Raw genomic sequence first — 16,739 nt, 5'->3', positions numbered from 1 at the left:
AAAGTTTTCCAAAAGAAATCAAATCAAATCCATTTGGAAACTTTAAAGCTTAGCTAAGCCTCAACCATTAATAAAAATCACAGATTGTATAGCTTTATTTAGAAAATTGTTACAGTAATAGTTCAACTAAAAAAGTATTTTCCTGCAGCTGAAGGGAATATTAGAGGCTATCTAATCCTTCCACATTTAGTTTAGAGATGAGAAAAATAAGGTCTAAATACACTGAGAAACTTGTTGGATTACACAATTCTAAAATGGCAAAGATTAAACTGATATCCTGATGTCCTGATTCTAAGTTTAGTTATTTGCACAGCCTTCCCTATATTCATAGAACTTTTGAAGTATAGCTATCAAGATAAACTTAAGAATCACTTTGTTTTATTAAATTTTTCAGCATATTGAGCAGACAACAATTCAGATACACCCATGATTATGGTTTTTGACATGGAGCTAGGTCACTAACACCAAAGTAAACTCTGAAACAGGAGACATAATTGGTGAACAGAAACGTCTATTTGAAGATATATTTGTGTTATTTGCCCTTAAAAAACAAACCAGCTTAAAAATGGGGTTTCATGATCAAGTGTGGTTTATTTCAGGAATGCAAGGATTCTTCAATATACACAAATCAATCAATGTGATATATCATATTAAAAAATTGAAGGAGAAAAACCATATGATCATCTCAATAGATGCAGAGAAAGCTTTCGACAAAATTCAACACCCATTTATGATAAAAGCCCTGCAGAAAGTAGGCATAGAGGGAACTTTCCTCAACATAATAAAGGCTATATATGACAAACCCACAGCCAACATCATCCTCAATGGTGAAAAACTGAAACCATTTCCACTAAGATCAAGAACAAGATAAGGTTGCCCACTCTCACCACTATTATTCAACATAGTTTTGGAAGGGTTAGCCACAGCAATCAGAGAAGACAAAGAAATAAAAGGAATCCAAATCGGAAAAGAAGAAGTAAAGCTGTCACTGTTTGCAGATGACATGATACTATACATAGAGAATCCTAAAGATGCTACCAGAATCCTACTAGAGCTAATCAATGAATTTCTAAAGTAGCGGGATACAAAATTAATGCACAGAAATCTCTTGCATTCCTATATACTAATGATGAACAATCTGAAAGTGAAATTAAGAAAACACTCCCGTTTACCATTGCAACAAAAAGAATAAAATATCTAGGAATAAACCTACCTAAGGAGACAAAAGACCTGTATGCAGAAAATTATAGGACACTGATGAAAGAAATGAAAGATGATACAAATAGATGTAGAGATATACCATGTTCTTGGATTGGAAGAATCAATATTGTGAAAATGACTCTACTACCCAAAGCAATCTACAGATTCAATGCAATCCCTATGAAATTACCAACGGCATTTTTTATGGAACTAGAACAAATCATCTTAAAATTTGTGTGGAGACACAAAAGACCCCGAATAGCCAAAGCAGTCTTGAGGGGAAAAAAACGGAGCTGGAGAGATCAGACTCCCTGACTTCAGACTATACTACAAAGTTACAGTAATCAAGACAATATGGTACTGGCACAAAAACAGAAACATAGATCAATGGAACAAGATAGAAAGCCCAGAGATAAACACACACACCTATGGTCAACTAATCTATGACAAAGGAGGCAAAGATATACAATGGAGCAAAGACAGTCTCTTCAATAAATGGTGCTGGGAAAACTGGACAGCTACATGTAAAATAATGAAATTAGAATATTCCCTAACACCATACACAAAAATAAACTCAAAATGGATTGGAGACCTAAATGTAAGATCAGACACTATAAAACTCTTAGAGGAAAACATAGGAAGAACACTCTTTGACATAAATCACAGCAAGATCTTTTTTGATCCACCTCTTAGAGTAATGGAAATAAAAACAAATGGGACCTAATGAAACTTCAAAGCTTTTGCACAGCAAAGGAAACCATAAACAAGACCAAAAGACAACCCTCAGAATGGGAGAAAATATTTGCAAATGAAGCAACTGACAAAGGATTAATCTCCAAGATTTACAAGCAGCTCATGCAGCTCAATAACAAAAAACCAAACAACACAATCCAAAAATGGGCAGAAGACCTAAATAGACATTTCCCCAAAGAAGATATACAGATGGCCAACAGACACATGAAAGAATGCTCAACATCATTAATCATTAGAGAAATGCAAATCAAAACTACAATGAGATATCATCTCACACCGGTGAGAATGACCATCATCAAAAAATCTAGAAACAATAAATGCTGGAGAGGGTGTGGAGAAAACGGAACCCTCTTGCACTGTTGGTGGGAATGTAAATTGATACAGCCACTATGGAAAACAGTATGGAGGTTCCTTAAAAAACTAAAAATAGAACTACCATATGACCCAGCAATCCCACTACTGGGCATATACCCTGAGAAAACCATAATTCAAAAAGAGTCATGTACCAAAATGTTCATTGCAGCTCTATTTACAATAGCCAGGACATGGAAGCAACCTAAGTGTCCATCATCGGAGGAATGGGTAAAGAAGATGTGGCACATATATACAATGGAATATTACTCAGCCATAAAAAGAAATGAAATGGAGGTATTTGTAGTGAGGTGGATGTACCTAGAGTCTGTCATACAGAGTGAAGTAAGTCAGAAAGAGAAAAACAAATACAGTATGTTAGCACATATATATGGAATCTAAGGGAAAAAAAAAAAAAAAAGGTCATGAAGAACCTAGTGGCAAGACGGGAATAAAGACACAGACCTACTAGAGAATGGACTTGAGGATATGGTGCGGGGGAGGGGTAAGAGGTGACAAGGTGAGAGAGTGTCATGGACATATATACACTACCAAATGTAAAATAGATAGCTAGTGGGAAGCAGCCGCATAGCACAGGGAGATCAGCTCGGTGCTTTGTGACCACCTAGAGGGGTGGGATAGGGAGGGTGGGAGGGAGGGAGATGCAAGAGGGAAGAGATATGGGAACATATGTATATGTATAACTGATATACTTTGTTATAAAGCAGAAACTAACACACCATTGTAAAGCAATTATACTCCAATAAAGATGTTTAAAAAAAAAAAAAAGAACTAATGTGTCAATGAAGAAATCAAAATGAAAATTAAAAAATAACTTGAGACAAATGACAAAGAAAACACACCATACAAAATCTATGGGATGCAGCAAAAGCAGTTTTTAGAGGGGAGTTCATAGAGATATAGGCCTTCCTCCAGAAAAAAAAAAAAAATCTAAAACAAACAACCTATCCTACTACCTAAAAGAATTAGAAAAACTACAAACAAAACCTAAAGTCAGCAGAAGGAAGGAAATTATAAAGATCAGAGAGGAAATAAATAAAATAGAGATTAAAAATTGAAAAAAAATTAATAAAACCAAGAGCTGCTTTTTGAAAGGGTAAACAAAATTGACAGACTTCTGGCCAGGCTCACCAACAAGAAAAGACAGAAAACCCAAATAAACAAAATAAGAAATGTAAAAGGAGAAATATCAACCAATACTGAAGAAATGCAAAAAACTATATGAGAATACCATGAACAATTATATGCCAACAAATTCAACAACCTAGAAGAAATGGACAACTTTCCAGAAACACACAGCCCACCATAACTGAATCAACAAGAAATAGATAATTTGAACAAACCCATCACTAGAAGTGAAATAGAATCTGTAGTTAAAGAAAACAAAACTAAAACAAAACACTACCTGCAAACAAAAGTCCAGGACAAGTGCTTCACAGGTGAATTCTACCAAACATACAAAGAAGAAATTATACTGATTGTTCTCAAACTCTTCCAGAAGTTTGAAGAAGAGGGAACACTCCCAAAGACATTCTATGAAGCCACCATCACCCTGATACCAAAACCAGACAAAGATACTACCAAAAAAGAAAGTTACAGGACAATATCTTTGATGGATATAGATGCAAGAATTCTCAACACAATACTAACAAACCAAACCCAACACATAAAAAAGATGATACACCACAACCAAGTGGGATTCACACCAAGTTCACAAGGATGTTTCAACATATGCAAAACAATCAATGTCACCACATCAAAAAAAAAAAAAAAAAACAAATAGATAAATACCACATGATCATCTCAATAGATGCAGAAAAAGCAACTGACAAAATCCAACATCCATTTATGATAGAAACTCTTACAAACGTGGGAATAGAGGGAACGTATCTCAACATAATAAAAGCTATTTATGACAAACCCACAGCAAAAATAATACTCAACGTTAAAAAGCTAAAGTTTTCCCACTAAAATCTGGAACATGACAAGGATGCCTACTCTCACCACTTTTATTCAACATAGTATTGGAAGACCTAATCACAGCAATCACACAAGGAAAAGAAATAAAACCTATCCAAATTGGAAGGAAAGAGGTAAATTTTTCATTATATGCAGATGACATGATACTTTCTATATATAGAAAACCCTAAAGACTCAACACAAAGACTACCAGAACTGACAAATGAATTCAGCACTGTAGCAGGATACAGGATTAGTATACAGAAATTGGTTGCATTTCTTTACATTAACCATGAAATAGCAGAAAAGGAATGTAAAAAAACAATACCTTTTAAAATTGCACCAAAAAAATACTTAGGAATATACCTGACCAAGAAGGTGAAAGAATTATATGTTGAGAACAATAAAACATTAATAAAGGAAATTAAAGATGATTCAAAGAAATGGAAAGATACCCCATGCTCTTGGATTATAAGAATTAATATTGTTAAAATGATAATACTACCCAAAGCAATCTACTGATTTAATGTGATCCTTATCAAATTACCCATGACATTTTCCCCAGAACGAGAACAAATAATCCTAAAATTTATGTGGAACAATAAAAGACTCAGAATTGCCAAAGCAATCCTGAGGGAGAAGAACAAAGAAGGAAGCATATCCCTCCCAGACTTCAGCCAATACTGCAAAGCTACATTTTCAAAAGTGTGGTATTGGCACAAAAACAGACATAGGGATCAGTGAAACAGAATAGAGAACCCAGAAATAAACCCATGCACTTATGGTCAATTAATCTTTGGCAAAGGAGGCAAGAATAAAAAATGGGAGAAAGACAGTCTCTTCAGCAAGTGGTGCTGGGAAAGTTGGACAGCTGCAAGTAAATCAATGAAGTTAGAACACACCCTCACACCATGCACAAACATAAACTCAAAATGACTTAAAGACTTAAATATAAGACAAGACACCATAAAACTCCTAGAAGAGATCAGTGGCAAAACATTCTCTGACATAAAATGCCCCAGTGTTTTCCTAGGTCAGTTCCCAAAGCAATAGAAATTAAAAAAAATAAACAAAAATAAACATATTGGACCTAATAAAACTTAACAAGCTTTTGGACAGCAAAGGAAACCATAACAAAACAATAAGGCAACCTACAGAATGGGAGAAAATATTTGCAAATGATCTGACTGACATGGGCTTAATTTCCAAAATATACAGACAGCTCATACAACTCAATTAAAACAAACAAACAATCAAACAAACAACTGAATCAAAAAATGGGCAGAAGACCTAACTAGACATTTCTCTAAAGAAGACATACAGATGGCCGATAGGCACATGAAAAGATGCTCAACATCACTAATTATTAGAGAATTGCAAATCAAAACTACAATGAGGTACTACCTCACGTAGGTCAGAATGGTCATCACTTAAAAGTCTACAAACAACAAATACTGGAGAGGGTGTGGAGAAAAAGGAACCCTCCTACACTGTTGGAGGGAATGTAAAGCTGGTGCAGCCACTTTGGAAAACAGTGGAAGTTCCTTAAAAAAACTGAAAATAGAGTGGCCATATGATCCAGCAATCCCACTCATAGGCATTTATCCAGACATAACTATAATTCAAAAAGATACATGCACCCCTATGTTCATAGCAGCACTATTTACAATAGCTAACCCACATGCCCATCAACAGAAGAATGGATAAAGAAGATGTGTTACATATATATGATGGAATACTACTCAGCCATAAAAAATAATGAAATAATGCCATTTGAAGCAGCATGGATGCAACTAGAGATTATCATACTAAGTGAAGTAAGTCAGAAAGAGAAAGACAAGTACCATATGATATCACTTATATGTGGAGTCTAAAATATGGCACAAATGAACCTGTCTATAAAACAGAAACAGACCCACAGATATAGAGAATGGGGGGGGTGGTGGGGTGAGGACTGGGAGTTTGGGGTTAGTAGATGCAAACTATTACATATAGAATGGGTAAACAACAAGGTCCTACTGTATAGCACAGGGAACTATATTCAGTATCCTGAGATAAACCATAATGGAAAATAATATAAAAAGATTGTATATATGTGTATAACTGAGTCACTTTGTTGTGCAGCAGAAATTAACACAACATTGTAAATCAACTATACTTCAATAAAAATAAATTTAAAAAATAATGGAGTTTGTATGAACAAATTTACATGAAAATGTAAACAAAATAGATAAGTTCTTAGAAAAATATAATTTAGCACAATTGATTTAAAACAGAATTAAAAACTTGAATAATCTTTTACGAAACAAAATCAATCAGTAGTGAAAATACCTTCCCTCAGAGAAAATTTATATATGTTGCTAACCAGTGACTTCTAATAAACATTCAAAGAAGACATAATACCAGTCACAGAAAAAGTCTTCCAAAGAACATATTTGACCAGAAATTCATGAATTACAGGCTAATCTCACTTACAAACATGAATGCAAAACTCCAAAGCAAACTATTATAAAATCAAATTCAGCAATATGTAATGAGGAGCATGCACTCTGAGCAAAGTGAGTTAATTCAGGAATGAAGGGTTGAGTTAATATTAGAAATTAGACTGAGCAGTCACACTTAAAATTCATGAGTCATTCCTCCCTTCTTTCACTGTGTATTAGCCATGAGGTTTGAGGTGGGGGCAGGGATTTATTCTACCTTCGAATCCAGAAATGTGCATTGATTGGCATAAAATGAGAAGGGTAGTTTTAATGTCTTGGCCACAGTTGAGAGATGGATAAGCAGACCAGGCTGAAGCCAAATGTCCAAATTGTGCACAACATTCCAGAGGCAATAGTGTATATTGGGGGAAAGGGACAAAGGATTTAAGCTAATTCAATCAAAGTGCAAATCAGCACTTCTATTTGATGTTTGAGAGGAAAGGTGCACTCTTTTTTAACTTGGATGAGAAACATGCAGTTCCTGAAGCTCAAGCAGACATTTTGTTACCACAGGAAAGTTGAAGATACCACTAATTCCAGTCAGACAAGTGAAGAGGAAAAAAAACAACAAAACATCAGTGACAGCACTGATCTACTGGTATAAAACAAACCTCAAGTCTGCCCTACCTCTGAACTTTCAACATTTTCATGAAATATTATTTTCTTTTTTAATGTAGGTGGTGTGTTTGTTTGTTTTTTAATGTTGAAACTTAACACAGACTGTGTGATTAGGGAATAAACAAATTTTTCTATAGGCGAATTATTGCTTCTGTTAGTGAAACTAATGGAAATTGGTAAGGATGAATCTCTGTATGAACACTAACAGAAACTTTGTAAGAAAATTGAGTCATGAGTAAAGTTTAATAACTATGGAATTAATTTTCCCCTGTATGAGGACGAGGTAAAAACAAAATATACATTAAAAAATAATGTATCCTTCACTTCCACTATCAGCAACAATTTTCTTAGACATAATAAAAATATTATTTAAAATTTTAACACTACAATAAAAGTAAAAATGTCATTAAATCATCATGTTTGAGTTTACCTGAAAGTTCTTTACAAAGATTTTTTCACAAGGTGTAGAATAATTTATATTTTCAGATAAAATCTCCCTCACTCCTTTAATTTCATGTATTTTTCGAAGAGTTACTGTTGGGCTGCACACTGCAGGCCTGCAAGCCTTGTACTTACCCAGCCTGGAGACCAAAGAGAGAGCCCAGAGTCAGCAAAAGAGACATCAGTGATTTAATGGATAGGGGGAATCTTACACATCTGAAGCAAGGTCCTGGAGTGACACCCAACTCATGTGTGGCAGATGGAGGCAGTCATTGCTGGGTGGGGGGTGTTTACCAGTTACAGGGGGAATTGAAATCAGGTCGGCTCATTGGTTACCAGGGAAATTAACAGAGGGCCATGCCCTCACTGCCCCTTTGATAAGATATCCTGGTGGAGATGTTCTGATCTAAAGATTAGAACAATCACTAGCAGGTGTATGGGCCAAGTATGTAGAAAGGTCAGTCATGTGAGTAGGTTATAGGTGAAGCAGGCACTGGTTGAGTAGGGGATGTAGAGAGAGCAAGAGAACAACCACTTTGGTGGCCCAATCATACACTTATTTTAATTACAACACATTTTATAAAAGGTAATATTACAGGACTTAAAAATAGTTTAAAACTCAGCCTATAGTACAGTTCAAACCCCAAAGTTAGAAAGAAAAATAATTGTTCTGAAATATGAACATAATTGTTCTGAAATATTTCCTGTGAGGTTGACTGTGCCTTTACTAACATTGAGTGCAATATTAGCATTAAAAAAAAAAAAGACTTAATGCTGATCTAAAGAAATTGAAACTCTGAAACCAGTAAAGTTGCCCCTTCTCAGAAAAAACAATATAGGAAAAATATATTTCCATACAAGTTCGAAAATGCTCTCCAAATATAGTATTCTTAACCCTAAACAATTCAGAAAATTTTGGTAGGTAAACAAGCTGTGTAAGAAAGTAAAATGTATTTTTATTTTACTTTCTTATTCATCTTTACTCATTATTCTCAGCCCTGTAGTCTAATGATCATTAGCTATTTAAATGTGCATTAGACCATTAGAGGCCTAGCATTTTGGTGTAGTGGAGTCATAGCATATTCATTAGCTATAGACTGGGTTATAACTTTTAAAAATAGATGTTATCTAATGCAGTAAGATTACCTACTCTTGGTTGTGTGTTGACATTTGTGGTGGTTCTAATAGTTATAGCAAGTAAAGACAATCATTTTTTTTTTTCTCACAGTCGACCAAACTGCTATGCCTAGTGCTATTTTTCACGCATTTGTTTTTTGCTTATTCACCTGCAGTTAGAGGATTATTTGGTACCATATAACAGAGTAAATTCAGCTAGTCCCAAGGGAACAAAAAAAGTGTGTGGTCTCATTTGAACTGGGACCTAACCAACTGATTTAAAGAGAATCCTCCAGCCTCAGTTAAACTTTTGAACAACTGCTGCTCTGGTCAACATCTTGACTATAAAGTAATCTCGTGAGATTTATCAAGCCAGAACTGCTCAACTAAGATGCTTCCAAACACGCAGCTCACCAAAAGCTCTGAGAAAACGAATATGTATTGTCTTAAGCAATTATGCTTTGGGTAATTCATTATACAGCAATATATAATTAATACATTGTGCTCATCCTAGAAGCACTCTTCTAAATGAAGATTCAAGATGTTTAATTTAGTTTGGTCTCTTCACTTAATGTAGAAGAAACTGAGACTCAAACTAAGTTAGTGACATATAGTTCTCTAGAATCTCAGTTAACTGAATATTTTCTAAGTGGAAAGAAAAAAATCAATGTAATATTGTATAAACCATGGATAATCATTAGCAAGAATCACATTAACACATTTTGCACATGTAGGCTCTTTTGGTCTCAATATACCTAATTATGTGTTTAACAGTTTTCCCTGGAGTTTCTTAACCCACCAACATGGCACTTAGAAATGCAAACCATTAGTGAAAGAATATAAAGATGCACCATTAATTTCTTTTCTTGGTTCAAATAAAACTTTTCAGAAACAATAGTCTGTCAACTGAAAAAAAAAAAAAAGCACAATGTGACTTAAGTTTTATTTGGGGGCAAAATGAGGACTATAGCCCAGGAGACAGCATTTCGGATAGCTCTGAGAAACTGCTCCAAAGAGGTAAGGGAGAAGGTCAGTATATATGTGATTTTGGTGAAGGGGGAGTACATACAATCAAGCACATATCTTTTACAGAAGGTTGTTTCTTAATCTTGTGAAAGTTACTGCTAGTCACGAGGAGCAGATGTCACCATGAAGGATTTTAGTGCTTTTTTAGATGTGAGGAGATGCAAGAATTGGGCTCATAAAATCTCTTGAAAATATCTGACTATCTGAAGAGCCTGCTATGCCAGTTTTCCCCAGAGCACAGAATGCCTCCTTCCTGATCTCCACCCTGAACTCCTTTCAGGGGTGTTGAAAATCAGCAGCTGCATCAACTCATGATTTAATCCTTGTAGAGGTAGATGGCAAGTGCCAATTTGTATTTGGCAGTCTCTGTCCCTTTTGAACATTTACAGAAATATAAATGTGACTTAGAATAGAATACCACGTCAAGAACTCACAGTTAAACTGATTCATGGTAATGAGAGGAAGTCTAAATTAGGTTCCTGGACCCATTTCCAACGTTCCAGTGTGTGTGTGTGTGTGTGTGTGTGTGTGTGAAAAAGGGCTCCCCACACCAACAACAAGCAATGCTCAAAAAAATCAGCTGAGTGTCCTGTAATTCAACTCAATTTTGGAACTATCTACCTGCAGATTGCTTCATACCCCAGAGGTTAAGTGTTCAGTCCAGACGAGACTGCCCCTCCTCCCAATTCAGATGACACTCCAACCCAGGTTGTTATCTGTGCTTCTGATGGGCTACAGATTGGAGCTTCCCATGACTCCTTCCTTGGACTTCAGACACCAGTCAAAAGTATAGGTTTTTATTGACAATTCTGACCAAATGGCCAAATCTGACCAAATCAGAGGTTCCAAGACTCACTCTTCAGGTTCTGTTAGTTTACTAGAGCAGCTCTCAGAACACAGAGAAACATTTTACTTATTAAATTATCTGTTTATTATAAAAATAAATAACTAAGGAACAGCCAGATGTAAAAGATTCATATGGAAAAGGGCTTGGAGCTTCCATGACTTCTCCATGTGCACTACTCTCTCAGCACCATCATGTGTTCACCAACAAAGAAGACCTCCAAAACCCATCTTCTGAGGGGTTTATGGAGGCTTTATTACATAGTCATGACTGTTTAAATCATTGGCAACTGGCAATTGATTCAACCTCCAAATTCTCTCCCCTCCCTGGAGGTAAAGGAGTGAGACTGAAAGTTCAACCCTCTAATCACGTGATTGGCTATCCCTGGAAATGCATCCCTATTGTTAGGTGTGGTCCAAACTTTACCTCATTAACATACCAAAAGACACCTTTGTTGCTCTCATCACTTAGGAAATTACAAGGGTTTGGGGAGCTGTGAGTCAGGAACGTTGGACAAAGACAAAATATAAATGAGAAATATATTTTGGTCATCTGAATGAACAAATTTGTAATGCAAAAATTAATATACAGAAACCTCAAAAAGGAGCAGGAGGTCAGAAGGAGAAGCGCTCATGCCTTACAATGATAGCAGAGCCCAACAGGAAAAGAAAGACTTCCTCTTCTTTCTTTGCAAGAGTTTGGCAAATGAAAAACCACTATTCTTGGAACTCTAAATTCCTCCAATGGACTGTTTGTTTACTATAGCCCTCCCAGCTCCCTTTCCCTTCTAAAAAAGAGTTCTCCTCTCCTTCTTTTGCAGGACTTGCAAACGGCTTGTTACAGACCCCAAATTGCAATTATTTGCTGATCCTGAGTAAACTTATTTTTGCTAGAGAAAAAACTAACAGTTTATTTGTTTTAGGTCAACACTTATAAATCATAATTTCACAGAGATATTCAGAGAATAAAGTCAGCTTTCCAATTTGGAGTCAGAACTGAGTGGGAATCAAGCAGGGAGATGGGGTGAAAATCATTTCAGTGAAGTTTTCTAGGAATTAATAAAATAAAAAATGGCATGTCTCTTAATCACATGTTGCTATATCATAAGGAGTATTATATAGCCTTAAATTTAAAACTGCTTTGTACCATAAGCAGCTCTTTTGGGTCATTATTTAATTTTTGTCTTATATATTGGCAAAAGTATTAATACAGTTCCCCAGATTATTTTTATGTGCTATCATGGTATCTATCATAAGTTGGAATCTACTATATTAGAGCAGCCTTGTACTCATACACACAGAAATATAGCCCCTTACTCTGACCCTGGTTTACAGTTTCATAAGAACCTAAACTGCATCATTTCCACAAGATTTTGCTATAATATCACTTTGCAGTCATTGGTGGAATGAAAATAATTTTCTGTAAACTAGCTAAACTTAAAAGATGGTTTCTCACTTATGGACACATGTTCCTAGGCATTAACTATGCCATAGTTTGTTTTTACACAGACACTTTGCAATAAAGATGATGCATTAATTAGCCTTATGAATAGATAACAGATTTTCATCATTAGAGAACATTAAGGAGTGTTTTGTTTTGTTTGTTTGATTTTGAGAAGTGGGAAAGGGATGCAGATTACTAGATGTGGAATCTCAACTTCCCATATAAGTGGAACAATTGCTCTCTGTGTTGAAAAATATCAGTGTGAAAGATGAGATCAAAATACTGTTGGTTTCATAAAAATAAATGAGCAAACTACTGTAAAATAAGGACTGTATGAGAAATTAATATGAAATTTTAATAACAAAGAGATATTCATTATTCATACTTCTATCACTAGGCAAGTATAAAATTTATTTGATGTAAAAATAATTTCTGAAATATAGTTAAAAATTTCCCCTTTAAAATGAAAAAATAAAAATCTTTCCCCAGAGCTTTGGCATAGAGCAGTCTTACATTATTGTATTATCTGTGCTTTCCAAGTCTTGCATATCGATTGATAGAATGAAAGTGACAGTAAATGTATTTCTTTCTTAGTAAAACAATATTCAATAATAATTTTATTCTTAAAACTTCTATTGATAATAATGGAAACTCTGATCCAAAGCAACAGTATTCCAACATCTGAAGTAATCTGGACATATCTTTGCTCCTAGCTGAAGACTCCTAAATAATATATATATGTAATCAATACATGATCTGATACTATTCACCAAAGTATTAAGCAGAATTCAAATGAATCAAAACCATTAAACCAGAAAAAAATCAGGTGTCAAGTAATGAATTTGAAATAAGGCATGAGTTCATGAGTGTTAAGAGGGCAAATGTTGGTGAGAAAATTAAGCCAGAAGTCTATACATGGACTGCCAGAAAACCTTCTCAGGAAAAAAAAAAAAGAAAAAAGAAAAAAAAAACCTTAAAAATGCAATCATTTAAAGCCTCTGAAAATTGTTCTAAGACCATACAACAAATGAAGAAACATTCATTCAAGAAAATCTACTAAATCTCAGTAACAGCAGTGAGTCTGTGACATTCGAGCCATGACTCATCCACATTCCGTGAACCACAGGTATGTGTCATGGAAGCTCTAGCCTGGGTGCTCTATTCCAGGAAAAGTACAGCCAAAAAGACAAAGATTTTCTTCCCCCTCCCCAAATCCCAGTCTGAGTTTACGGTTTCACTCTGGGAGGAGACAAGTGTCATTTACACCATCATATTTAATTAGTAAAAAATAAAAATGTATAAATAACCTGATTATAACAAGAGCTGTAAGTCAAGTTTCTATAGAAAACAAGCATTCAGGAATAATAAGAAAAAAAAGAATCTTAACAATTAGACAACTGGTAGACTGGGTTACCAAATGCCACAGTTATCATAAAACTGTGTTAATTAAAATTATTTGGGATTTGCAGAAAAATAAACAATGACTTCCATGCAGCCAGAAAAAGGGTTAAATATAAATTCAAATACATAGAGATATGTACTAGATGATATAGATGGTGTTTCAAATGAGAGGTTTACTTTTTAATCACTTTCTAAGAACAAAGTTTTACAAGACAATAGAAAACAGAAAAGGCAATTCATACCAAAGATAGACAAGTGGATTATAAATTTATGAAACCACATGTATCATAATAAGAAAAATTAAAATAACAAAAAAATTATATCCTGTAAACAATTGTCAAAATACTTGATAGTACACACATAGTTGAAGGAATGATATATTGGTAGAATTACAAATTGATGAAATCTTTCTGAAGGGCAATAAGGTAATGTAAGTTGTATAGCAAATTGAAAAGTACATCTATTATTTGGCTTGAGTATTCTACATCCATAATTTTATCTTATATTGTATTCAAATATGTGAGAGAGAATCTAATGTAGAAGTTATAAAAATGTTTTTGCATCCAGGTTACCTTCTAATTCCAGTTCTGCCATTTACCATATGTGTGAACTTCAGAAAATATTAAAGTATTCTCTCCTTTATTTTCCACATATATAAAATGGAAATAATAAATCCTTCATAGGATTGAAGGATGATCTAATTATATAATATGTCTCAGAAGAGTGCCTGGTATAGAGTAAGTGCTACATAAGCGCTTATTATCATTAAAATTATGAAAAGAAATGTGTACAATGAGAGTAATCATAGCATTTTTAATAGAAAAAAAGGATAAAAACAGAAAAAATGAAAGTCTATATGATTATGATTATAAATAGGGGAGTGTTATGCATTTTATTATAAAATATAAAACAGATAAATCATGTAAATACACATCTGCTGATATAAAACTCTTACCAACATACATGCTTAAAATAAAACATAAAATTATGGAATAGAGCATAGGTATACTTCCATTTGGGGAAAATTTTAAAAAATCTATCCATATGTCACTTATACTTAAGGTGAAAAGCAAATTTCTTGAGGAGCCACAAGAAAATGTTATCAGTATTTTTTGAGAGAAGACCTGGGTATCTGGGGTGTGAATGAGTCTTTGTTTTCACAATATACTCTTTTGCCTTATTTGAACTTATATCATTTCTATAGACTTTTTAATAAGCAAAATAATTAACTTAATAAAATAACTCAGGAAAATACCTTCATTTATGGTACAAAGTTGTATGGATTCAAGTATTAATTAGGAAGCAATGAAGTCAACATTATTCACGGCAGTATTATGATAAATCAATACAGTGAACGCAGTTAATTGTTAGGTGTTTGTCAGGTTTGAGTTTCTTAAAGTTTATAAAGCTATTTTGTGCATCTAATCTTTCATAACAAGGGCAATTGGAGAAAAGTTTTTAAAACACAATAACTTCATGGTGTAGATATATAGATTTGGATTATATAGACTATATAGATGATTGGGACAAGCAAGAATGGTGCAAAGGCCAAAACACTTTAATAAGAGAACATGCTTTATTAACTCAATTACTGAACTGTAATAAAAAAGAAAAACCTACCCGTTACTATTATTACAGTAAAAAGTCCTTATCAACTGAAATATAAATGACAATTTAAGAGAAATTATTAATCAAGATACTAGTTATCTTTATTATTTTAAGGGATGGTCTAAAACTTTTCAAACATTTTTATTTCAACTTTGTGTAGAAATAGACACTGATTAGGTACTGTGTTGAACCTGAATGCATTGCTTTCTCTTGGAAATATCTCCACTTGGTCATAAAGGAGCTGGAAAACTTCAAGACTTTCTGAATAAACTCTTAGGTTCACAATAGTGTATTTATGATTGGGTATGCCAAATGAGCATAAATTCAAATTTTATTTACACATTTGACAATCAATTTTCTTTCTTTTACACTGAGTTTATATTGTACCCCATTTGCAAGTCAAAATGATTAGTTTTTATCAAAACAAGAACATGTTCCTCAGGGTGAGTTGGATTCTTTTTAATACCTGATAAACATGGTTATAAAATCATCTGAAAACTTACTGCATATATTTTGAACATTATGAAGAGAAACGTAAAACTTGATAAAATTTCTTCATGAGTATTTTTATACATTTACAACTGGATGGTAAAGGCAAATTGAGAAGCATTATCTTTTCTACTCCTTAGCTATAAATACCAGATAATTTGACACATTTTTTAGAAAACATATATCATGGAGATTACTTTAGAAAGTTATTTGAAACATAAGTAACATATGAGTTAGCACATTTCTTGTTAACAAATGCAAAGCTAAAAATTCCATTCTCAAATTAACCAACATAAAATAGTATTTCCTCTATTACTGACAAGCCACAACAGTCAGATTAATTTTCAAGAATGCTGCTTTGGAAAAAACGCCGGCAGAGAATCCGCGGCGGTGGCACGCTGCCAGGGTGCTGCTGACCTTCCCCTGGACGCCAGCCTCTGCCTCCGGACCCGGAAGGCCAAGAAGGAGCCGCGGGTCCGCAAGCCTGAGCTCCAGCCATGGGCCCGCGCCGCCGGATCCGCAGCCCCAAGAAGGCGGCCCCCGGCCGGGCCCATCCTTAGACACTTCCTCCCGTCAACTTGCTCGCCGGAGACATCGGGTTCTGAAGGAGATCCGAACTCTTCAGAAGAGCACACACCTGTTGTTAAGGAAGAACCCCTTTTGCCGCCTGGCAGCAGAAGCGTTTCTAGTTCATCTCTTTGAGGGTGCCTATCTCCTCTCCTTACATACAGTCCGTGTCACTCTCTTCCCGAAGGATGTGCAGCTGGCCAGGAGGATCCGAGGCGTTCAGGAAGGGCTCCGCTGAGCTCCTGCCACCCGTGACTCTGGATACCAGGGACTCTGCCCGTAACCAGGACCAAATCCACGGAGTACAAGGTGCTGCCTGGACTTGCTATCTCTGAGCAGAGTGTGCGTGTTGCTTTTGTAATTAGTTTTTTTAAGAAGAAGACTGCATGGCTTTCCTCTGTAACAGAGGTAATATATGA

This window comes from Balaenoptera borealis, assembly GCF_965194805.1.
Source record: "Balaenoptera borealis genome assembly, chromosome: 20".
Taxonomy (NCBI): Eukaryota; Metazoa; Chordata; class Mammalia; order Artiodactyla; family Balaenopteridae; genus Balaenoptera; species Balaenoptera borealis.
Note: the sequence above shows the minus strand (reverse complement) of the source record.